Below are 25,203 nucleotides of genomic sequence, written 5' to 3'. Positions count from 1 at the left end.
TTAGTTATTTTGCATGTGGGGGTATAGATAAATATGTTGACTCAATAGCTCTCCCAGCATTTAACAGTTGAGTGAGCAAGACAGAGAATCAGATTATACCCCTTAGAGGTACATTGGCCAGATTTGGCCAAAAATGTAGGGGATTTCTTAATCCTAATGGAATAATCTTTAACAAATACAGGCAGTCCCCGGGTTACGTACAAGATAGGGACTGTAGGTTTGTTCTTAACTTGAATTTGTATGTAAGTCAGAACTGGCGTCCATATTCAGCCGCTGCTGAAACTGATCAGTTTAAACAGCGGCTGAATCTGGACGCCAGTTCTGACTTACATAGGGTATGTCTACACTACAGCGCTAATTCGAACTAATTTACACTACAGAGCTAATTCAAACTAACGCGTCTAGAACTAAAAACTAGTTCGAATTAGCGTTTTGCTAATTCGAACTAGCGCGTCCACACTGATTGGACGCAGGGGGGCATTTAAGGGCAACTGAAACTGGTTCTAGCAGGGCATCAGGTCAGTAGTTGCTTTGTGTGGCTGCTGTCTGAGGCTATCTGAGGCTCGAGCTTAAAGGGACCCCCCCGGACAGCCGGTTCTCAGCTTTTCCTGCTTGCTTGCCAACCTCGCCGAGGGACAGCAAAGCGTTGGTCTCTGTGCCCATCTGTGTCGGTGCTTCCCTTCGGGGATGCCGCCACAGGTGGCAACATGGAGCCACAGCTCGCCCTGCACCTTCTGGTGCATTTTCTGGACTTGCTGCTGCAAGCCTGCCACCAATGGCTCAAGGCTGCCTGGCACCTCCTGGTGCACATCAGCCCCCTGCCTTTCCACCTGGCTGCCCTGGGGGCCGTGGAGGAGCCGCGGCGGCGCCCCAGCACCGGCGTGCCCTGCCGCATCTGGCGTCTGGACACCAGCACCGACTGGCGGGACCGCATCGTCCTGGAGCGCTGGGAGGACCAACAGTGGACCCAGAACTTCAGGATGAGGAGGGACACCCTCCTGGAGCTCTGCAAGTGGCTCGCCCCTGCCCTGCGCAGAAGGGACACTCGCATGAGGCCCGCCATCCCCTCCAGAAGCGGGTGGCCATCGCCCTCTGGAAGCTCTCCACGCCGGACAGCTACCGATCCAGTTCGGCGTGGGGAGATCCACCGTCGGAGCGGTGCTCATGCAGGTATGGCACTCGTCAGCCACCGAGCCAGGGGGCAGGGGGACTGCGAGGAGGGGATGGGCCGCCCCAGGGACAAAGGGGGGGTGGGAGGAGGCGAAAGCGCCCTGCACCGGAGGGGTCGGTCTGTCCCGGCCGTACTACACCCTGCCAGGGGGGTTGCTTCCAGGAGTGGGGCACGGGGCACTGCCAGGGCACGTACGCTCCCAGCCACCCGGGCACCCCACTGATTGGCGCTTTGCTGTGTCTCTCTCCGCAGGTGGTCAAGGCCATCAACTGGGTGCTGCTCCACAGGGTGGTCCGCCTCGCCGACCCGGACGCCGTCATCCGGGGGTTCTGCACCCTGGGCTTCCCCAACTGCGGGGGGGCCATCGACGGGACGCACATCCCCATCTGTGCCCCGGAACACCAGGCGTCCCCGTACGTCAACCACAAGGGGTACTTCTCCATCCTCCTGCAGGCCGTGTGTGACCACCAGGGCCAATTCACGGACATTAATGTGGGCTGGTCCGGCAAAGCACACAATGCCCGGGTGTACCGCAAGTCCTCCGTGTGCCAGCGGCTGCAGGCTGGGACCTTCTTCCCCGACCGCCACATCAGGGTCGGGGACGTGGACATGCCCGTGTGCCTGGTGGGGGATGCCGCTTACCCACTGCAGCCATGGCTGATGAAGCCCTACACGGGGCACCTCAATCCCTCCCGCCAGGCCTTCAATGCCAGGCTGACCAGGGCCCGCATTGTGGTGGAGGGGGCCTTCGGGCGACTGAAAGCCCGCTTTCGATGCCTCCTCACCCGTCTGGACCTGGCCGAGCACAACATCCCTCCCGTGGTGGCAGCATGTTGTGTGCTCCACAATTTGTGTGAGCGAAAGGGGGAGGCTTTCCTGCCAGCCTGGATGGCTGAGGCTGACCGCATGGCTGAACACTACGGTCAGCCCCACACCACCGCCATCCGGGAAGCCCAGCAGGTGGCTGTCCGGATCCGGGAAGCCCTGCGGGAGAGCTTCCAGGTGGAGGAGGAGGACTGACCTCTCCCTTTCATGCCCCACTGGGGCCTTCTTCCACCCTACCCCCCTTCCCCTTTCCCCTCCCTACCTACTGTAAAATAAAGATACCTGTTTTTCAAACAAAAACGTATGTTTATTTCACATAACTGGGGTGGGGAAGGGAGGAATGAGGGTGGGAGAGGGGAGGGGGAAACCTGGGACGAGGGAGCTGGAAGGGGAGGGAAGGGAGGAAGGGAAAGGAAAGCTCAGGGGTGGGAGTCCGGCTGCCTCTCCCATCTCGCCACACTGCGGGTCCGGGGGGCGTCGGTGGGAAATGGTTGTGGAGGGGGGGCAGGAGGGACGGGGGGTGTAGAGGAAGCAGGAGCGGGAGCAGGAGGGGGAGAAGGGGGAGCAGGAGGAATTGGGAAGCGGTTGAGCAGGCTCTGGAGGTGGCCTCACAGGGCACGACCCTGCTCCTCCAGGGCCTCCAAACTCCTCCGGCGCAGCCTCAGGTCCTCCCGGACCCATGGTCCTGGGTGCGGAGCTGGTGATCCAGGAGCTGGAGGTGCCACCTCTGGTGCCGCCAGATCAAAGCCTCAGAAGCGCGGGAACCCGCCACTGCTGCGGCTTCGCTCCCGGTGCCAGTGGTCTGCTGGGGACCGTCTCCAGCAGACCAGGGGCACCGGGACTGAAGCCTCAGCAGTGGCGGGTTCCCGCGCTTCTGAGGCTTTGCCAGAGACGGTCCTCAGCAGACCAGGGGCACCAGGACTGAAGCCGCAGCCGTGGCGGGGTCCCGCACCTCTGAGACTTTGCCAGAGCAAAGCCTCAGAGGCGCGGCACCCCGCTGCCGCTGCAGCTCTGCTCCCCGTGTCCCTGGTCTGCTGGGGGGGAGGGGGGCGCAGCTAGTGTGCCCCCCCCCCCCCCAGCAGACCAGGTTTTTGTTGTGGACCCTGGGGCAGAGCAGCTGGGGCGCTGCCGATTGGTCCTGCAGCGCCGCTCTGGGCACTACTGGACCAACCCGGCAGCACCCCAGCTGCTCTGCCCCAGGTCCTGATTCAGCCGCTGCTGGTCAGTTTCAGCAGTGGCTGTATCAGGATGCCTGGGGCAGAGCAGCTGGGGTGCTGCTGGGTTGGTCCAGTAGCGCCAAGGAGTGAGGAGCGGTGCTACTGGAGCAACCCAGCAGCACCCCAGCTGCTCTGCCCCAGGCATCCCCAAGTCAGCCGCTGCTGAAACTGACCAGTGCTGACTACAGGAAGACCGAGGCAGAGTTGCTCTGCCCCGGGCTTCCTGGAATCAGCCGCTGATCAGTTTCAGCAGCAGCTGACTTGGGGACGCTTGGGGTTCTTAAGTTGAATCTGTATGTAAGTCAGAACTGGCGGTCAGTTTCAGCAGCGGCTGAATCTGGACGCCAGTTCCGAGTTACATACAGATTCAACTTAAGAACAAACCTACAGTTCCTATCTTGTACGTAACCCGGGGACTGCCTGTATAGGACAAGAGTTTACAGGAAATATTCAATTCCTGAACTGACACAGGGGCCAGCCAACAATGTAAACATAGCTTTTCCTTGAGGTTCAGGTTTAGTTAACTTCCAACAGAATGTTCACTGAGGCTGGAATATGACCAGGTCATATCCTTCTGGCTGTATTTTTAATTATTCCCATACCATTCTAGGAGTATTAGGTTCTTAATAAAGTATCAGAACTAGTGAGATCTATATACGTTGGTCTTTTTTGTATTATTGCCTGTTGCCAAATAAGTACTTTTCACTTAATTCCCTATAGTAACTTCAAGTAGTCAGTTCACATATTCAAATCTCTATATACATAGATATATGTCAGGGCTCATTTTGTTTACTTTTGTGTGGCTACTTGATCTAAGGTCAATGTATGGATTTCTGGATTTTTTTTCTTGGAGTAAGCACTATTTCTTTCCTGATAGGATGGGCAGGCTTGAATTGTGAGGAGGATATTGATGAATGCAGTTCTAATCCCTGTGTCCATGGCATCTGCATCCAGAAGGAACCCAGCTTGGGTTACACCTGTTTTTGCAAACCTGGATTTGTGGTATGATTCTTAATTTCTATTATTTGCCCTCAGATCTCCTTACAGTGCATTTTTAACAAAAGCATTTTTATTTCCCACTTTTCCTTCTTAATCTCATTTAGATAATGCCCTTCCAAACAGCAACTCCTGTTACTGTAGCACATCTAACCATTGTCTGTGCATGTGTAATGCTGATGTATACGGCCACGCACCCTGGCTGTGTACATCAGTGTCCTGCCCCCCCTTCTCCTCACTCCATGGCAGCTCAGCCCAGCACTGCACCACTCAGCTGGGCCCTGATGGGGGAGCAAGCGGCGGCAAGTGGCTGTTTGGGGTCCACGCTCCCATGGGTTGGATGGGGAGTGCGGACCCCAAACGGCCGCTTGCCGCCACTTGCTCCCCCACCGGGGCCCAGCTGAGAACTCCCAGCTGAGCGTGCCACGGAGTGAGGGGAAGGGGGCGGGATACCACGGAGGGAGGGGAAGGGGGTTGCGGCTGGCTGGAAGGGGGGTGGGAAGCGGAGCTGGGGGGGATCGGGGGCCATGGGGCTGAATGGGAGGAGGGGTGACAGAGGAAGGGGGACAGAAGCAGACCTGGCGAGGGGGGGGTGCAGCCACTGGCCCCAGCTGGAGTCCTTCCGGCAGGTGGTCCCTTTACTTGCCAGCAGAAGCCTGGTGGGGGCAGGGCTGGGAGCCACTCCCCACACCTGTCTTCTGCTTGCAACCAGAGGCTCCCAGCAGGTAGACTGACCACAATTGGCACTGGGAGCCTCTGGTTCCATGCAAAAGCCGGGCCGGGGGGGGGCATGTGGCTGGGAGTCCCGGCCCTCACCCCACCCGGCTTTTGCACGCGACCACAGGGCTCCCAAAGCCAATTGCGCTCCACCTCCCAGTCGCTCCCCACCCCCGCCAGGCTTCCCTCCGGCGCCCAGCTGGAAATTCACAAAATACCGGACATTGCACGTGTCCAGTATTTTCTGAATTTTTCTGCCGGACAAATGGTGCAAATACCAGACTCTCCGGTAGAAAACCAGACACCTGGCAACCCCAGGGAGCACCGCTCAGCTGGGCCCCAGGTGGCAAGCAGCCGTTTGGGATCCGCGCTCCCCATGCATGGGGAACGTGGACCACAAACGGCCGCTTGCCGCCACTTGCTCCCCCGCTGCAGCCCATCTGAGTGGCGCTGGCACTGCGCCACTCAGCTGAGCCCCTGTGGGATGGGAAGGGATGCAGGGGGCTGACGTACTGTTTACGTCACTGCTTCCCCTTCCTCCTCCCACCGTGGTGCTGAGTGGTGCGCCCCTCAGCCAGGCCACCGAGGGAGAGGAGAAGAGAGGGTGGTGACGCAGACAGCCCCGCCCCCTGGCCGTGTATGTCACCACCCTGTCCCTCCTCCCCTGAAGCGGCCCAGCTGAGTGTGCAATACTCAGCCAAGCCGCCATGGAGGGAGGGGATGGTGACGTACATGGGCAGGTGGTGGGGCTATGTACGTCCCTGGCAGGGAGCAAGCGGCGGCAAGCGGCCCCAAAAGTGCCGCTCAGGTGGGCCTGGCGGGAGCAGCGATCAGCTGGGCCCGGGGCGGCAAGCGGCAGTTTGGGGTCCATAATGTCCTGCCTCAGTCTGCTTTGTTTCAGGCCTCAATTTATGGTACTTTGATGTCTATGAGTCTTTAAGCCCCTTCTTCTACCACGTGGACTCTGAAACTGCTGGGCCTATAAATTGTTATCTCTCCAAACAATCACATTCCAAAATCATTCACTCTCCCTTCCCAGGAACTACACAATTATTTCACACATGGGAAAAGAAATACAATTATCCATACAAAAGGTATCGATCTACTTCCAATACAGACCTTCTGCTAACACAAACTTGTAATCATTCACCATATTTTCTTTAAAACACAACCTGGGTTTTAATTACTTCTAAGAACAGCAGTGTGATCATGATGAAACACAAGATTTCTTCTGATCTCTTTCTCACATAATGGAAGGTTACAGAGATACAAAGGTTACAAAACTAATACCATATTATGCTGAAACTTACATTTACATTATACTTTATTGGGGCAGAGGCTTTAGATGACAACATAAAAAAAGGCTACATTGAGATCTTAAGATTCACAGGATTAGGGAAGATTAACGAAGGATCCTCTTCGTATGAGGATTGTTTTAAGCTATGTGAAGGAATTGGAATGAGTGTACAAAGAAGAAATATTTTTTCTATTAGTATGCAAGTAAAACTGAGAAAAAATGTCAGCTAATTCTTATTTCATACTTTAGATCACTAGTGTGAAAGAATGAACTGTTAATTAGAACTAGTGATTCTCCTTAACAGAACAAAATAGGAATTTGCCCTAGTCCAACATAAGAAGTATCTATATTGTTCCAAAATTCTCACAGTCTCTTTAAAAAGGTGTGAATGACTGAAACTAATAAAACTGATATTTCATTATATAAATATATCATGGAATAACACAAGCTAACAAATAAATTTTTGCTGCTGTATATCAAGGTTCCAGGTTCTATGACTCTGTATAAAAAGATGTCAAATTGTTCTGTTGACTTATGATCTGTTATCTTCAACTTAGGATATAAAGAGGTTTGAAGTTCTGTTACATGTAGAAGTAAGTAATAGAGAAGTAGGTTCAAACTAGAGAATAGAAGAATTTGATTAAATCTCATGAAAAAAAAACCCCTACCAAACAGGATACAGAAATCTTCTCACTCACTAGCAAAGCTACAAGGACCCGAAATCCCACAGCATAACTCCTTCAACAAAAATAAATCTTTACAGTGCTTCTGTGCTCATATCTCTTTTCTATGACTATGAGACCTGAAACACATACAAAGGGCATATCAAACAGATAGGGTACGTCTACACTACAGCGCTAGTTCGAACTAACTTAGTTCGAATTAGTTAATTCGAACTAAGCTAGTTCGAACTAACGCATCTAGAACTAAAAACTAGTTTGAACTAGCGTTTTGCTAGTTCGAACTAGCAAGTCCACATTGAGTGGACTCTGAACAGGGCTTAAGGATGGCCGGAAGCAGTGCCGGCAGGGCATAAAAGGAGGACTTAGAGCATGGAGATGCTGTCTCAGGCTAGCTGAGGGCTGCGCTTAAAGGGTCCCGACCCCCACCCCGGACAGACAGTTCTAAGGGGTGCCCCGCTTGCAAAGAAGTTCTGGCTTGGAGTGCCCTGAGTGCCCACACTGGGCACATCACACCACTCGGCCATCAGCCCAGCTGCACTTGCCGCAGGCTGCCATCTGGGGAGAGGGAGTAATTGGGGGGCTGCAGGAGAGCTTCCACCCCCAGAAGCCCGCAGAGCCAGCCCAGTCCTCCCCATCGGGGGCTCGTACCCCATTCCTCCCTCACCTCCTTCCACTTACCCTTCCTTAGCCCCCCTTCTTATTGATGTACAAAATAAAGATAACGTTTCTTCCAACATTGACTCTGTCTTTATTGAAAAAAAACTGGGGGAGACTGGGAAAAGGAGGTGGGAGAGGGGAAGAGAAAGGCTGGGAGAGGGGAGGGCAACTAACATGATCAGGGGTTGGGAACAGGTCCCAGATGAAGAGAGGCTACAGAGACTGGGACTGTTCAGCTTAGAAAAGAGGAGACGGAGAGGGGACAGGATAGAGGTCTCTAAAAGCAGGAGTTGGGTGGAGAGGGTGCATACAGAAAAGTTCTTCCTGAGTTCCCATAAAGAAGGACTAGAGGACACCAAAGGAAAGGAATGGGTATCAGGCTTGAAACTAGTAATAGAAAGTTGTTCTTGACAAAGCAAATAGTTAACCTGTGGAACTCCTTGCTGCAGGAGGCTGTGAAGGCTACAACTAGAACAGAGTTTAAAGGGAAGTGAGATCAAGTCATGGAGGTTGGGTCCATGGAGTCCTATTAGCCAGAGGGTAGGAGTGGTGTCCCTGCCCAAAGTTTGTGGAAGGCTGGAGAGGGATGGCACGAGACAAATGGCTTGGTCATTGTCTTCGGTCCATCCCCTCCAGGGTCCCTAGGGTTGGCCGCTGTTGGCAGACAGGCTACTGGGCTAGATGGACCTTTGGTCTGACCCAGTACGGCCATTGTAAGCTCAGGGCTCAGTGTCGGGGGTCTCAGTGGACCCCCTTGATTTTCATGCACACCTGGTCCTGGGTGGCCAGGCTGGCAGCTCTCCTGCCCTAGACGGCCACTTTCCTGTGCCTAGTGCGGAGATCGTGGACGAGGTCCACGATGTCCACACTAGCCCAGGAAGGTGCCCGCCTCTTGCGGTCCAGGGCAAACTCCCGGGAGCCGCCAGCCTGGTCCCGGCAAGAGGGGGTGCGCTGGGGGGCATCGGGTGGGTGGCTCTGTGCCGTGCCAGGTGCAGGGTCTGCTAGCTGGGTGCTGGCAGGCTTGCACCTGGCACGGGCACCGTAGCCAGCCCGTGCCCCTTTAAGGGGTCCGGGGCCGGGAGGGGGGCATAGAGTTTCCCTGGTGTTGGCCAGAGTGGCCACCAGGGAAACCTGGGGAGGGCTAGCCTCCCACTAGTTCGAACTAAAGGGCTACACAGCCCTTAGTTCGAACTAGCTAGTTCGAACTAGGCGTTAGTCCTCGTAAAATGAGGTTTACCTAGTTCGAACTAAGCGCTCCGCTAGTTCGATTCAAATTCGAACTAGCGGAGCGCTAGTGTAGCACCTATTAAAGTTAGTTCGAACTAACGTCCGTTAGTTCGAACTAACTTTGTAGTGTAGACATACCCCTAGAGATCTTCCATGTGCGGCCTCTGTTTGATATTTTGGGGATCCTCTGGCAAACCAAAATTATCAACATGGAGGTTCTCCAACAGTTAAATGCCATAAGCACTGAGGCCATTCTGATAAAAGTACAACTACAGTGGGTTGGACACATCATTAGGATGCCTAAACATTGGCTACCCAGAAAAAAAAATCTTTGGAAAATTGATACAAGGACATCAGAATCATGGTCATCCCAGAAAGTATCACAAGGACAGCATATTTGTGCACTTAGGTACAATAGAATTGGATGATCTTGAAAGGGTCCATCAAATAGATCAACAATACTTAGAGCTTTCCAAATCTTTGAAGAGGACAGAAATATTCGATTGCTAGCTGCAAGGAAAAAGTGTCATACCGCCACTATAACTACTAAGAAACTCACCAGAAACTTTGCCTGTTCTGCTCATGAGTATGCACATCATGCTTTGGACTTCAGAGTCACTCCAGAATCCACAAAAAAAGAGAGAACATGAAAAATGCATTGTTGAAGCAATGGACTACAGTCCTAACAGTAAATGAAACCCTGGGAAGGAGATAAAGATGGATCATGTGTGTGTGCGTGTATGCACGTGCTCTGTTAGGAACAGTTGGGGTATGTTTCCTGTCTTATAAATTGCTATTATCAATAACCAAAATACACACAAAAAACCCCAAACCTGTCTAAAATGGGTTAAATTTGCTGAATTATTCTACTGTTTTCATTTAATAGAAACACATTAAAGTCATATAAACCTTTAAAAATTCACCACATTTCATTAAATACTTGGCATCTACACTATCCAAACAGCTGCAAATATACTTTATTGTATAACTGAAATCAAATTATTGAATTTTAATGGTATTCACCTTGTTAAATTAAAAAAATTACTTTATTCAAGTAAAGAAACATTTTTTTATCCAACAATGTTCTTTGAATTTCATTAAGATATTTGTGATGCACGGCAGATTCCACTGAGAATCCAGAATCACTACTTATAGCAGTAATTAGATTTAAGGAAAGCTTTGTGCTATGAATATCTTTGTATGTTTAACCATTTTAAAATAAGTTTTAAGGCATTGCCAGAATTTTCTATTGTTTTCAACCAATCACTCAGAGAAGATTCCTATTCTCTACTGATCTTGTTTGCCTTTACAAATAAAATTGGCTAGAATGTTTCTGGATTTGCTCAGGCTCAGTTTTGAACATACCATTAGCCTAGGCCAGTGTTTCTCAAACATCTCCAGGGGTTCCGTGAGGTAGACAAACTGGAAACATCGATAGGTACAACATATACAATCAGTGGACTGTTGGGGCTCTGCATAAATTTTTATGTATGTAAAGGGCTCCAGAACCCCAAAAGTTTGAGAACCGCTGGCCTAGGCCTTCTTCATCACTAACCTTACTAGCATGATTGTACATAGGAGATGCTGCAATCCCCAGTTTTATCAGTAAGAAGTTCTTTTTCTTTCAAATGGGACTGAGGGTCCAAGGCTGATCATATAGCTTAGTATTCTAGACTGTGCCATTTAGTGATGAAAATCAGTGGCTCCCTTGCCTAGAATTAGCAGCCATGTTGGCCAAAAGATAAGGATCAGTGGCTAGGGTAGGGAAACTCAGGACCATCCTACCATTCTGGGTTCTAAGCTAGGTCCCTTCAAAATAGTGGTACTTGACCTATGGCATCCTCAGACATGTTCCCTGAGTTACTTCCTACCCCCTTTTTTCTTCTTCCATATGTGTCATGGGCCTATCATTGGATCCTCTTGGAGTCCTTTCAGGTCCCACTCCAGATCATTTTTCTCTCTCTGCAGCAACTCATTGTTCTTGAACTCACCATAGATGAAAGGCCTACAGCAGTTTGACTGTGAGCCCTAAAGCCCAGGCTCAAGCATAGTATGTTAACGATGAGGTAGACAATAAATCAATTAGAAGTGATGGATAAGACAGCATCTGCTTGGTTCAAAATCAGTTGGGGAAGAAGGCTATTGGTATGTAATAATATAAATACTATTGGGAATGGTATCATTTGGGGAAATTTTAACTTCCCAGATATAGATTGGAGGATTAAGTATAGGGCCCAGATTTTCCTGGAAATGATAGCTAACATATTTAATCACTAAATGGTTGCTGAAACAACACAAGGTGATGCCATTTAGCAATTGGTATTGTGAGTGGACTGCATAGAATAACTGGTTATATGGGACAACCTTGTTTTGAGTGATCTTGAGCTAAATCAGTTTCAATTAATGGAAAGATAACAAATACATCTATCAGAAGGATCCTTGATTTCAAAAGATCTAACTAAGGGTATGTCTACACTGCCACCCTAGTTCAAACTAGGGTGGCAGTGTAGACATACCCTAAGAAACAAATAAGGGAATTAGTTAGGGAATTGGACTTCAATGAAGAACTCAAGATCTGAATATGGAAGATTCTTAGTTTCTGCAAGTTTGACTGAAAGTAATTCTATATGAAGCCATTGTCCCGACCATGGGAAAAAATCCATAGGAAAGGTTTGCAGACCAACCTTTGAGATGATTGAGTAATCATCTCAAATGGGTGGGAAAGAGAAAGCTGAAAGCCTACAAGGAACAGAAGAAGGAATAGAGAACCAAGGACAGCTACCTCTTGGAGCAAGAGTGTTGGAGTCTTCCCAAAAGTGTGTGTGTGGGGGGGGGGGGTACGAGGAGGAAAGGGGAGGATTTGCAATGTCTAAACCACCTAACACAGATGGCTATTCAGCTTTGTTTTGAAATCTTCCAGTTAATGAGTTTCCTCAACCTTCATAGGTGGTCTGTCCCGTTGTCCTACAGTGCTTACAGTTAGGAAGTTTTTCCTGAGGTTTAATCTAAATATGCTAATATGTAGTTTGGATTTATGGCCTCTTGTTTTGCCCTCTTTGGGAAAACATAACTTTTTTATGGGAGTCTTTCAGGTATATGTATACTGCTGTCATACCCTCCCCCTTAATTTTCCTCTTTTTTTTCAAATTAAACATACCCAGTTCCTGCAGGCTTTGCTCATACAGCTTGCCTCTTTATCATCTTTATAGTTTGACTCTGAATTCTTTCCAGCTTCTCTACTTCCTTTCTACAAAACTGGACCAAAACTGGACATAGTACTCCAGCTGAATCCTAAACAGCACATAGTGCCAGAAGCTAGGACAGGATGACATGGAATGGATCACTCAAACTTGCTCTGTTTTGTTCAGTTCATTCTCCCTGAAGTCTCTGGCATTAGCTACTATTAGAGGCAGGATACAGAGATAGATAGACCTAGTGTGACCATTATTATACTCTCAATATAGTCCCAACCAGTAATAGGTACATAATAGGTGACTACAGTGAACCAATTTCTCAAAGCTGATAAGAAAATCATCAGCAAAATGGAGTCAGAGGAAACATTTAATCATGGAATTCCGAATGATGATTGGGTGAAATTTAAGAATGATTTATTAGATGCACAAAACCCCACAATTTGATAATAACATAAGACATGACTTTATTTGATTAAAAATTGTCCTGATTAATAGAAGAATATGTGTGCATGTTGTTGAGGGAGAAATAATTTTATTGTTCAAATTATTAATATTATTTAGTCTAGAGAAATTAAATGGTAGGCTTGCTATTACTAATGGTTTATTTTAGCTCCAACTTAGGTATGTGATTCTCACTGTTTAGTCACAGAGCTATCTACTCTCTGACCTGAGTTGCTCAAGGGACTGCTGCATTCTATTCATGACACAGTCCTCTAGGTCTTAATATAGTCATTCAGCTGTCCCACCAATTCTTCAGTGGGATACCTGGGTTTGCCTTCTACTCTGTGTCCCATCCCAGGAAACCTATAGCTAGCTGTCAGTCACATATTATGTCCTCCCCCCGCCCCACCCAACTTTTCAGAACATATTCCTGGTCCACTTCCTTGTGGCCTTGGCACCTGTTTCACCTTGACCTCAAGACCTCAGCATGTCAGTCCTAACAGCCAGCTAGCAGCACCCTCTCACCCACCCAGTATCTGCCAGCAGTTGCTCTCTCCTTAGTGCTAGCTTCCATCCTTGCTAAGAACTCAGTTTTTCCTCCTTGAGCTCCAGGCAGTAAGGCTATGTCTATACTGGAAGTATCCTGAAATAGCTATTCTGTGTTTTTAAAGCAGCCCTTTATTTTGAAATAGATTTCAAAATAATGGGCATGCTATTCTAGTGTCCCTGTAACCCTCATTGAAAAAGGATTAAGGGACATTTCGGAATAGCACTTTATTTCAAAATTTGGCACTGTATAGACAGTGCCAAATTTTGAAATAAGCTATTTCAAAGTTACCTCAAAATAAGCTATGCAATTTGCATAGCACACATTGCGTAGCTTATTTCAAAGTAAGGGTGAAGTGTAGACATACCCTAACTGACCCTGCTCTCTCCTTGTAGCTCTTTATATATGGGCCTCCTGGGCCTCAATTGGCTATTCCTCATAGCCTCTCTCTATGTAATGCTTCTCCTGAAGCCTCTTTATTCCTCTGTTAACCACTTATATACCAGCTTGCCTCGTTATCATCTTTATAGATTCCTCTGAATCCTTTATAGCTTGTCTCTGAATACCTCACCACATACAGACTCCACAATTAAAACTAAGCAAAATAATCACTGTCATTAATAAGTGTTATATTATTTTTCAAGAAAGAGAAGGATATATTATATTAAACTTAGCAAATGACAGACCACAAAAGACCCTGCTACTACCATTTCAGTCTGTCTTGCATGCACCTTTATGGAGCTGGTTTAACAGAAAATATAACTTTGAGAGTGAGTCTGCTTTTAGTAGGACACTTTTCTCTTGGTACATTGAAACTAAGATATTATTTTTCAGTGTTATTGTGAGTCCAATCTTAGTAAATAAAAACTATTTATGTATGTACAAAATCATTTTAAGGATGGGTCGATCATGCTAGGTTATCATCGATCACATAAATATTTTATTAATGATCAAAGTAAACAGTCTTAACTAAATCCTATGGCAGGAAAGAAAAAATCTAAACCAGTTACGTAAAAAAGACATTTAAGGAATTGCCTAATAACAGGGTAGTTAGCAAATATTGTGAATTTTAAATCCAGTTAATTCCCACTTTTTCTCTGTTTACCGATGTTCAGCCCTTGATGCCTTTCCAGGAATACATTATATAACAGTTTGATGGTTAATGAAATAAATTATTAATACATTAAGGGTACGTCTAAACCAAGTGTTTTTTTCCAAAAGAGGATATGCAAATTCTGTGGAAATTTGCATTTCTTCTTCCGATTGCTTTTTCAAAAGCGGGTCTTTTGAAAGTGAAAGTCATCTGGATGTGGTTTTTTTCCGAAAAAAACCCCTTTTTAGAAAAAATCGCTCTACCTGAAAAGAAGAGATTTACACGGTTTTTTGAAAAAGGGTGGTTTTTTCCCCCAAAAAAGGTGTCCAGATTACTTTCACTTTCAAAAGACCCGCTTTCGAAAAAACAATCAGAAGAAAATACTGGAAGTATCCTGAAATAGCTATTCTGTGTCTTTAAGGTAGCCCTTTATTTCTAAATAGATTTTAAAATAATGGCCATGCTATTTTAGTGTCCCTGTAACCCTCATTGAACAAGGGTTAAGGAACATTTCGGAATAGCACTTTATATCCTCTTCCAAAAATGTAGTTTAGACGTGCCCTCGGTTATATGATCATTTCCCTCTCTCAAGAACATTTCTACAATAGTTTTTTAAAATGTAAAATGTTGCTAATGTTTTAGTTAATTTCTTCTCTCCAATCCATGTTTTGGGGATGTAATCCTTTACATGATTTTTCTTGAGGTTTTTCTATGAGTAATGTCTTCTTCTTTATAGCTGCTTGTGCAAGCTTAGTTATAGAAATAGGCAGGCCAAGTTAGTGAATAATGTGTGTCTGTGCAGAGTAGCAAGGTGTGTGGGAGAAAGCTTTATATGTTTCTTTATATTTTCTTGAAATTATAGGAAAGCATCTCTTTCAGGCTTGTTTAGATTCAAGCTGGCTGTTGTCATCCTTTTGTTAGCTCCATCCCTTTGGAATTAAGTTTTGGTGACATCTTCAGTGCTGAGTATGGAGTCTGCTTAATGAATATGCAACACATTCTAATTCTCTTTGTTCTCCTGGAGCAGAGAAATCTCACATAATAAATTTTAAGATTTGTTTTACTTGTTTCTTTTTTCGTCAGTCCATTTTCCAACATATATGCTCAGTTTAATCAGGGTTCAACAATGTGGTATGTCCTGCCCACATTGTGCCTCACCCACCATCATCTTGTCTACTGTCTGACCTGTGTCACTCCAGGGACTGCAGCATTCTCTGTGGGGGAGCACAGATGGTGAGAGAGCTAGAGGGCCATATCATGAAGAGATTTTAGTTCTCAAAACAATCCCTTTTTTTAAAAAAAATAGGTACTTTAAAGACAGTCCTTACCTTAAATAGCTATTTTAAATTTTGTTTCTATACCAATTTTTAAAGAAACTGTTCTTTTTGTCTTTCTGAGTTAGGTGAGGAATTGTTTGAGTTTGCCAGCTAGCTAACTAATTCCCCATTAATATTAAAAATCTATATTTTAATGGCTTCTTTATATTAGTAATTAGTTTAGGAAGGTTATTAGATTCCTTCTTGGAACATAAAGCATTTTTGCCATTTATGTAACAAAGATACTAGGAAATTACATTAAAAATTTTACATTTAGCTAACCTATCTACAAGTATGCATTCCACAATGGGTTGACATCTCAATATTTAGGAAATGAATAAAGGTTTTCTACAAAATATTTCTCAACTATAAATGTTATTCTAAAGATTTCAAAGGGGAAGATTTTAGAGTGAATACAAAATAATTCATTGTACTACTCATTTTCTGTTTCTGATAACGTGTCCCTCCACATAATTCATTGTTATCCTTAAATTCCTCTTGAAATCAGAATCTTACTTTTTTGCAATGTCTTCTGTTTTAAATTAAACCATTTCTTTGCCAATTGATGTTTTGGACAGAATAGCATCCTGTTCTGTGTGAAGAGGCTCCGCTTTCGGAGTTTTCTATCCAAATGGTGTTTACTAGTTGCAATATAACAGGGATCTCAAACTCCCAGTCCATGGCCTACTCCCAGCTGAAACAATTGCACAGTCTGGCCTAGGACTCCCATCAGGCTGGGAAGATGGGGGTGGACGTGCTTTTTGTTACTGGCCTCCAATCCCAGCCATTTCCTGCTATCACCCTGCTCTCTTCCTCATATGGCACTCTGTCCCCACCAAGCATGTGATTTGGGGATGACTGGGAGAGGTCTGACGCTGCAAACTCTCCACAGTGGCAATAGGTGTGAGGAAAGCAAAGTGCACTGGGTAGAGTGCAGGAAGTGCAAATTCTGCAACAGCGCAGGGCCAGGACCCTCCGGTAATCACCAAAGTCACATGCTCAGGGGTCCATGATGCCATGGGGCAAGGGAGGTGTAGATGGCAGAAAGATGTCAGGAAGCAGTGGGGCTTGCGGGCCCATAACAGACAGTTTCCCCCCACAGCCTGCAGAGAGTCCCCGGCTGGATTGCACAATCACTCCACCAGGGACTGGCCCACAGACTGGGAGTTTGAGACCCTTGTAGTATACAATTGGCAATTAAAAATTCCCATCACATATTCCATACATATCACCAATCATGTCCAAGCTTCTACTAATTTTCCAAACTATAGTATAAAAGAAACTGACAGAGAAAATTAAAATTAGACAAATTTTAAATGGAAGCTTTTTCTGAGTTTATGTAATCACTCTTAGGCATCATAACATCTCTTTAACATTTAGGCCTTGCCTCTTAGGTGCTAGAAAGCTTATATGGAGAACAATTTAAATCCTAAAAAAATTACTATAGGTACAGACATATGCAGGAAAACACAGACATATTCAACACATTTTTTCTGTAAAAAAAGAAAAAAACAGGATGACATATAATTGTGGCAAAACTTTGGCCATGTCTAACGGGTCCTGTGCTTGTAGGAGGCGATTATTGTATGCCTCTGATGCTGACTGTGGCTCTCCACTCTGCCTTTTATCTTTTCTAGAGGCCAGGGTCACACCCTGGACTATTCTCATCATTGACAAAGTTAAAGGATTGAGGTGAAACCCTTCCATAATTCTGCTCCCTGGCCAGAAAAACCTGCTCAAGATTCTTTCCTGGGTTTTTTCCACCGAAAAGGGTGATTGTGATTGTGAATGAGGCTCAAGATTGCCTTTGGTATTTCCTGGATACTATGAGCTGGTGTACCTCTTGATCTTGCATATGCATGACCTAATATAAGAGGTTCCTCTTGATTATGAAATATGGCCCTGTGGACTTCCGGTTTTCCCTGCCACGGGCACCCCATCTATCTCTGCCACTTCCCTCCTGATGTTCTCGTACCTGGGGTCTTCCACCGGGTCTCATCCAAACATCACTCTCCCAGTACTCAGCAGCCACAACTCATCAGATTCTACTTCTACCCTTTTTGACGGTTCTATAAGGTTGGAGTCAATACCTGTTTCTGAACCCTCTGGCATCTTGGGATCCTCCCCTTGTCCAGGCTGTGTCTGTCAACCTATACAGGTGGCCTTCTGTGCCTGCTACAATCTCTCTCTCTCAGTGGTCACTTGATAATGAGTAGGATGTCTTCCTGTGACCCTCCTATTTGTGGATCCGTAGATTGCTGACCAACCTGATTTTGGAGCTGCAGGTCTAATCACAGAAGGGGCAGGTGCTGATGGTTATTGGAGGGACACGAGGCAGTTTTTGCCACTTTTTTCTCCTTCTCCTCATCTGTACTGAGGCAGGATCTCTCAAATTGTGCCACCTCCTCATGGATTACCACTCTCCACTGGGGAAGGTCTTGGGGAAGGTTCTCCCAAGTGTTGACTCAGTTGCTGCACTTTTTCATGTTTGCCTTCAACATGTTCTTAAATTGCTTCCTCTGGTCCCCAATGTTCCTTCATCCTTCCTTCAGCTTGGAAAACAGAATCTGTTTTGGGAGGTGCTGATCAAGCATCCAGGCCATGTGACCAGTCCAAGTTGTTGGTAGATGATGATAGCTTCAATGCCAGTCATATTCAACTCTTCCAGGACGCTAGTGTTCATGCGCCTCTCCTCCCGAGGGATATTTAGGATTCTCCTTATGCAGCATTGATTAAATTGTTCAAGTGCCTTCAGGTGACGCTTATACGTTGTCCAGGTTTCACATGCGTAGAGCAGTGTTGGAACAACCATTGCACAGTACACAAGGAGCTTTCCCTTGGTACTTATATCCTGTTTCTCAAAGACCCTTCATCTCAGGTGGGCAAAAACAGAGCTTGCACAGCTCAGGTGATGCTAGATTTCTGCATCAATGTAGACTTTAGCAAAGAGACGCTCATTGATGCCGACAGGGACTTAAGATAGGATTTTTGTCAGTTCATTCTTGATGGCAAATCCTACTCTGTGAATTCATTTTTCTTCCTTTGGGGTTCCTTTACAGAAAAAGGTTTACCCTCTGCTTTCTTCTCTTAGATGTCCTTCTTCTGATCTACCTGTTTCTTCCAGGGCAGCTATGTTGATGTTAAACTTTTGGAGCTCACAGGTGGTAATTGCCATGCATCTTTCAGGTTGCCACTGTCTGGATTAGCCATTAAAGTCAGACTATTCCATGTTCCAAAATTTAACCTTTGATTTTGACTGCATAGAGGTGAAACTTACTGGATATGGTTATCCAATCAGGAGTGTTGAGGTGGACTATGTTTAGGGCACCTTTTCTAGCCCCCTCCTCATATGGGGTGAATGACTGATACACACATCCACCACCTAAGTGCTGGTCCATGACTAAAAGTTTCCGGATTTCACAATCCTGCCTCCTTTGCCATTCACCAGTAGCCGTAGGGCTTAAGCTTAGGAGAATAGTGCATAGGAAGATGCTTGTATGTGATTTCTTTTAATATGGGGGGATTGTTGCACTACAGCCACCACATGATCCTTGACAGATAGAAGGTCCGGGTCCAAAGCCATGGAAATTGAGAGTCTCCTATCTGCTGCAGTCTTCATCCATCTTCATAACCATTGTAGCATTACCCTTGCTATCCTCTGCGTGTTCTGCAGTTGAGGACTTTTAGAATTGTTCTTCATCTGGTCTCTTCCCCTTGACCTTGCCACCATTGGTATCCCTACTGGGAGTACAAGATTCCCAACAGCATCGCTCTCAGGTTCATTGGAATGTGCAAGCCCCCTCACCAGGACAAGGTGATGATCTGGAGACCTAAGGCCTTGGCCTCCCTTCATTCCCTCTTGGTCTTCTTGCCTCTCTGGGGGCGGTGGGGATAGTTCCTGGGATATCTCTGCGAACAAGGGAGGACAACATTTTCTTATGGGGGCCTCTCTAAGCTTAGGGCACTCCTCTGCATCTTGTCCCTCCTGTGGAATCAGACTTTTAAACCCGGGGAAATCCCTCCCTATGAGCACGAGGTATGGAAGGCGGGGGACCACATCTGCTTTCACTTTAGTTATGTTCTCCTGGATTTCTATTTTTACAGATATTCTGGGGTAGTAGTCCCATGGACATAGGTAGGCACTGTGTGTTTAGCCTGCACTTTCTGGCTGAGCTTTACTGGCTTGCTGGAGATCAGGGTGATGGCACACCTGGGGTGTGTCTAGACTACATGCCTCCGTCGATGGAGGCATGTAGATTAGACAGATAGGCAAAGGGAAATGAAGCCGCGATTAAAATAATCGCGGCTTCAGTTAAATTTACATGGCTGCCGCGCTGAGCCGACAAACAGCTGATCAGCTGTTTGTCGGCACCGCGCCGACCTGAAAGCATTTTATCGACATCCCCCTTATGCCTCGTAGGATGAGGTTTACAGGGGATGTCGATAAAAGCTTTCATTTCGACAGGAGAGCATCCAGGCCAACTCCCAGAGCCAACAAACAGCTGATCAGCTGTTTGTCGGCTCAGCACGGCAGCCATGTAAATTTAAATGAAGCTGCGATTATTTTAATCGCGGCTTCATTTCCCTTTTTCAAATACACGAATCTACATGCCTCCGTCGACGGAGGCATGTAGTTTAGACGTACCCCTGGAGTCTACAAGCTCCATAGCTTCCACCCCATCCAATTTACTGGCCTCATGTAATTATGTTGGTAACTGCAACCCTCACCAGATTGAGTCAGGCACAGGTGGCACCCCAGTCTCTGAGATTACGCTGCCTGAGGACTCTTCACAGTTGGGGAACTGAGTTGCTATGTAGCCCAACTCCTTACACACATATCACTTACAGTTATTTCTCCTGTCTGGTGGGATAGGAAGCCTTGCCTCCTCCCAAATCATTCCCATTCTGGTTTCCAACTGACTCCCAGACCTCTTCTTCTTCCACTTAGGGCTTCCTGGGCATTTGGAAACCTGAATTCCTGGGGTTGGCATTGGTGGCTTGTCTCACAAAGAACCATTCTTAAGTAGGTGGGTCAACTCTCTTGCCATGTTTTCAGTAGGCAGCCCTACTCAGGTTTTGAATTCTTTTGGGCTCTGGAGTCTGGGTGGTGAGTATTTTCAACTGATCTCTCAGAGGAGGGCTCTATCATAGGCCACTTGATTCATTATCAACTGGTAGGTTTCCTTCTGTCGCCAAGTAGCCTCCTGTAGTTCCAACTACTGTACCTGGCTGGCTGCCTGTTAGGCTGCTCAGGCCTGCACCAAGACTTTCACTAAGTCTTACATTGCAGTAAGAACATCTAACACAATTAAGCAAGAGAAGAAAAAAACAACACGCTCTTGCACTTTTTTGTAGGTGTGGGGGGGGGGCATGATTTTTGTGGTGTTTTGGGTTTTTTTTCTTTTTATCCTCCTTTTACCACCTCACTGTGAACAATCCCACTCCTGTCACTAGTTGTGGCAAAGCTCTGGTTCTGCTCCATAGATCCTGCACTTGTAGAATAGGTGGTTGTTATATGCATCAGAGGTTCACTGTGACCCTTCACCCTGCCTATTATCTTTTTCTAGAGGCCAGGGCCACATCTTACTGCACCATTCTCATCATTGGCAATCTTGGTCTCCCTTGCCAGGAGCAGAACTTTTTAATAGTGTGGGGAGAATTGGGGGAACCCAGGCCTGCGTACCGCTCCAGGTTCTAGTCCAAGGACCTCAGGTAATGGAAACTGATGAGGTTCTTCCTCTAGCCCCAGTACAGCAACATTTTCCCTGAGCCACTTTCCCAAACACCTTCCCCCAGTATCTTCTCCCTGGTACTTGAGTGAATCTTGCTTACTTCAGCACAAACGTTCTTCCCTTTGGATATGTCTACAAATACCACCCTATTTCGAACAAGGGTGGTTAATGTAGGCAACCGAAGTTGCAAATGAAGCCCAGGATTTAAATATCCCGGGCTTCATTTGCATCTTGCCGGGCGCCGCCATTTTTAAAGCCCCAGTAGTTCGGACTCCGTGCTCGCGGCTACATGTGGCACGGAGTAGGTAGTTAGGATTAGGCTCTCTAATCCGAACTACCGGTACACCTCGTTCCACAAGGAGTAACGGTAGTTCGGATTAGAGAGCCTAATCCGAACTACCTACTCCATGCCGCGTGTAGCCGCGGGCACGGAGTCCGAACTACCAGGGCTTTAAAAATGGCAGCGCCCGGCAAGATGCAAATGAAGCCCGGGATATTTAAATCCCGGGCTTCATTTGCAACTTCAGTTGCCTACATTAACCACCCTAGTTCGAACTAGGGTGGTAGTGTAGACATACCCTTTCTGAGTTATCAGCAACACACTTCCTCTGTCTAGGGATCATGGATAACATAAAATCAATGTATAAGTAGGCAGAGGTAATTTTTTTTTTTTAGGAAATTGGAATATGGTTAATTTGATTGGTTAGAAGAAGCCATTCAACAATTACACCAATGAAATAACATTTTTTCTTACAAATCCACATCATTTTAGTGAGTAGTCTTGAGATTATTGTTAATATTCATTAATTTGCCTTTCTCAGCATCTCCACCCTGAACTTCTTTTACTATTCTTATTATCAGAGATCCAAAACCAATCCTGAACCAGATCCCTATTGGTATCCTTCTGTGGGTCCATCAGTCCAATATTCATTTTTGCTGTTTCGCATGGCCCTACTGGGCATACTGGGATATATAGTACAATTCCCACATGCTAGTATTCACTGTTGTGCTATTATAAGGTTACATCTCCTTCCCTTGGGAGGCAACAGAGACTTTCCTAACCCAAAACAGTTGGTGCATCCAGAGCTCCTAAATAAATAGGAAAAGAAGGAACAATGAGGATCATCAAACAGATGCAGAGAAACAACTGATCCAGCAGCAAATTTATCATCCTACAGTTCTGAGGCAGAGACCCTCCCCATGTCTTATTCAATGGATGACTTTAAGTCATTCTAACATTTGATTTAGCGTGAACTAGAGCAAAGGAAATCACAAAATAAGTTAGCATTCTGCTTTCTTTCATCTGTGAGAAAAGCTCTGGTGCTGCTAATTCAAAATTATTGGCCTCCAGAGGTCTCTCACAACTGCATCTCTGACTACTCTGACCACACCTGGCATCTCCAATGCTCCCTTCCTCCTGAAAAGCTTAAAGTCCCAGAAGTAGGAGAAGGGCTTGCCCTATATGGCAAGCCATGAAAGCCCTGTGTGACATAGCAGCAACTGAGGCAGGCATGAGCAACCCCGATGCTCCAGCAGACCCTCCCATGGCTGCCAGCAGTCCGGCTGCTCCCTAGATTGCCCCTGGCCAGGGACACAGGAGAGTTCCAGCTGGGACTGGTGCAGAGATCCTGAACCTCATCGAAGTCTGAGGGGGAGGAGACCAACCTTCAGGATCTCCACATAAGAAAGAGGAATGCCAAAGTCTATGGCAGGATCATCGTCAGCCTGGTCAACAAAGGCCACATCTGGACACTCAAACAGTGCCGGATGAAAATAAAAGAGCTTTGGCAGGACTACCACAAGGCCAGGGAGCAGATTGGACACTCTGGGGCAGCACCGTACAGCTATCCTTATCATGACCAGCTGGACGCCATCCTGGAAGTGGGGGTCCAGTCACATTCCCCGCTGTTGTCATAGAGTCCAGCCAGGAGGAAGAGGTGGAGGAGGAAGCCGACACGTGACCATGCCCACCAGCCAGACCTGCTCTTTACTCTGGAACCAGTCCCTGTCCCCAGGATATCTCCCAGGCTTCTGACAAAACCAGGGAAGACATTTTAGGAAAGTTTTATAACTTTCCCTATCTACATGCGGGGCAAGTGGTGGGCTGTGAGGGGAGACACATTCCTCTCCCAGCGAATGCACGCTGGGGGCCACACAATATCCTGTGAATGTGGGTACACATAGAATGCCACTCCAGAGCATTAAGCTCCATGATGTTCTCACACAGGACCCCCTCGGTGCTTCTCACAAAAGAGAGAAGCCTTACTTTGGCCTCCATGATGAGAAACCTTGTCACAACAAGCCACCACTAAGGAGTCTGAGGTCACGGAACCACACATCAGTGCAACACACTGCATAGAGTCATGCCTGTACTCATGCAACATTAGCTCCTGGTGAAGCGCGGTGGTGTGAAGGAAACTTATCCTGTGCATGGGAACCTGCTGGGGGGAAGAAGAGGAGGGAAACCCAGTAGCTCTCTCTCTGGCAAGCTGTGTCTGCTGCTCACACACACTTCCCCCAAACCCTCCCACCCGCTTCCTCCAATGGGCAGAGATAGAAGTTCTCTCTCTGCAAGACACCACCAGTGCTGGACCCAGTGTGTGGGGGACACAGAAGGAAACTGAGCTGCCCATTTCCTCATTTACACTGCAGACTTCTGGCCAGGCCGTCATCTTTCCATGTCTACTTGTCTTTGAGTCATCGATGTTGCAATGCTCCCCTGGGACATCTGCTCCCAGGCAAAAGAGTGCCCACTTTCTAGGCAATAAATGGCCCTGCTTGAAGCACATCATCATCTTCTGAACTGAGACCTTTGGTGTCAGCTCAGAGATTAGGGAAAGGCTTCATACACAGTGTCCCATGGGATGAATGCCCTTGTAACTTTTCTTCATAGCTGGGCCAGCTGCAAGCCTGGCATGTCACCTACATCCATCTACCTGACTCATGGGATCGACAGGGGGAAACGCACCTGGGAAGACCTGATGCGTGAGCAGATGGCCTGTAATCCCTTATCCAGGGATTCAAGGACTAGTGCCAGGAGATAGTCACTGCCTGGGAGGAGTGCCAGGCCAACCAGGAGAAGAACCGAGCTGACAGGGAGCAAAGGAAAGCCTCCTGGGACCAGCTGGTGAGCCAGCATGACACCATGTACTCCTCTCTCACCTTGGTGATGGAGCACATGGCCTCGTGCATGGAGCAAGCCACCAGACACCTCCCTCTCCATGAGTTCCCCTCCTAACTTTTCCAAGGAATGCCAGGGCCCCAGAACATGGAGCAGTGGGAACTTTCAGACAGCTGAAGCCTCCTGACAATCCAGAGGCAGGTGCCAGTCTCAGACCCATCCCTATGCTTCCCTTCCCACCTCTCCATTCCAGGTCTTTTCCCCAGTCCCTCCCTGTTCTACGTTCCCCAATAAACAGTCCTGCTTTTTTTAACAAACATGTCTTTATTATTTGCTCTGCAAGAGTTTGTGGGGGGGGGGGGAGTGAGAAGTGAGGGCAGGGGAAGGGAGGGGTGGGGGAAGAAAGGCACACAGAGGGAATGCAAGGGCCCTTGTGGAGAGGCACGGAAGAGAGTCTCACAACTGGCATTGCACTCTCCCTCAAGTCCTCCCTGATGAACACAGCCATTTGATGTTTTCTCCTCATGGCACTAGTGTCTGGCTGCTCAAATTCTATGGCCAGATGTTCAGCCTCTGCTTGCCACCCTGGCAGAAAAGTCTCCCCCTTGCTCTCACAAAGGTTGTGGAGCACACAGAAGCCTCCACCACGAAGGGGATGTTGTGCTGCTGAGGTCCAGGTGAGGAGACTCCTGAACCTCCCCTTTAAATGGCTGAACATACATTCAATGACCATGCAGCAACTGCTCAGACTGGCATTGAAGTGTTCCTTGCTGGAGTCCAGGCTGCTTGTGTAGGGCTTCATGAGCGAGAGGAGCAAAGAGTAGGCTGTGTCACCTAGGATGACAATGGGCATGTCCACTCCCACCCCACCCCCTGACTCTGTTGGGGGGAAAAAGTGCCAGCGTGCCTCTTTTGGAAAAGGCAGGAGTTCACCAGGGCCTGCAGCACCATGAAGATAAGCACCCTTTC

The sequence above is a fragment of the Pelodiscus sinensis genome, chromosome 3 (genome assembly GCF_049634645.1).
Source record: "Pelodiscus sinensis isolate JC-2024 chromosome 3, ASM4963464v1, whole genome shotgun sequence".
In the NCBI taxonomy this organism is placed as follows: domain Eukaryota; kingdom Metazoa; phylum Chordata; order Testudines; family Trionychidae; genus Pelodiscus; species Pelodiscus sinensis.
The sequence above is the reverse complement of the archived record's forward strand: the minus strand, read 5'-3'. Positions refer to the sequence as shown.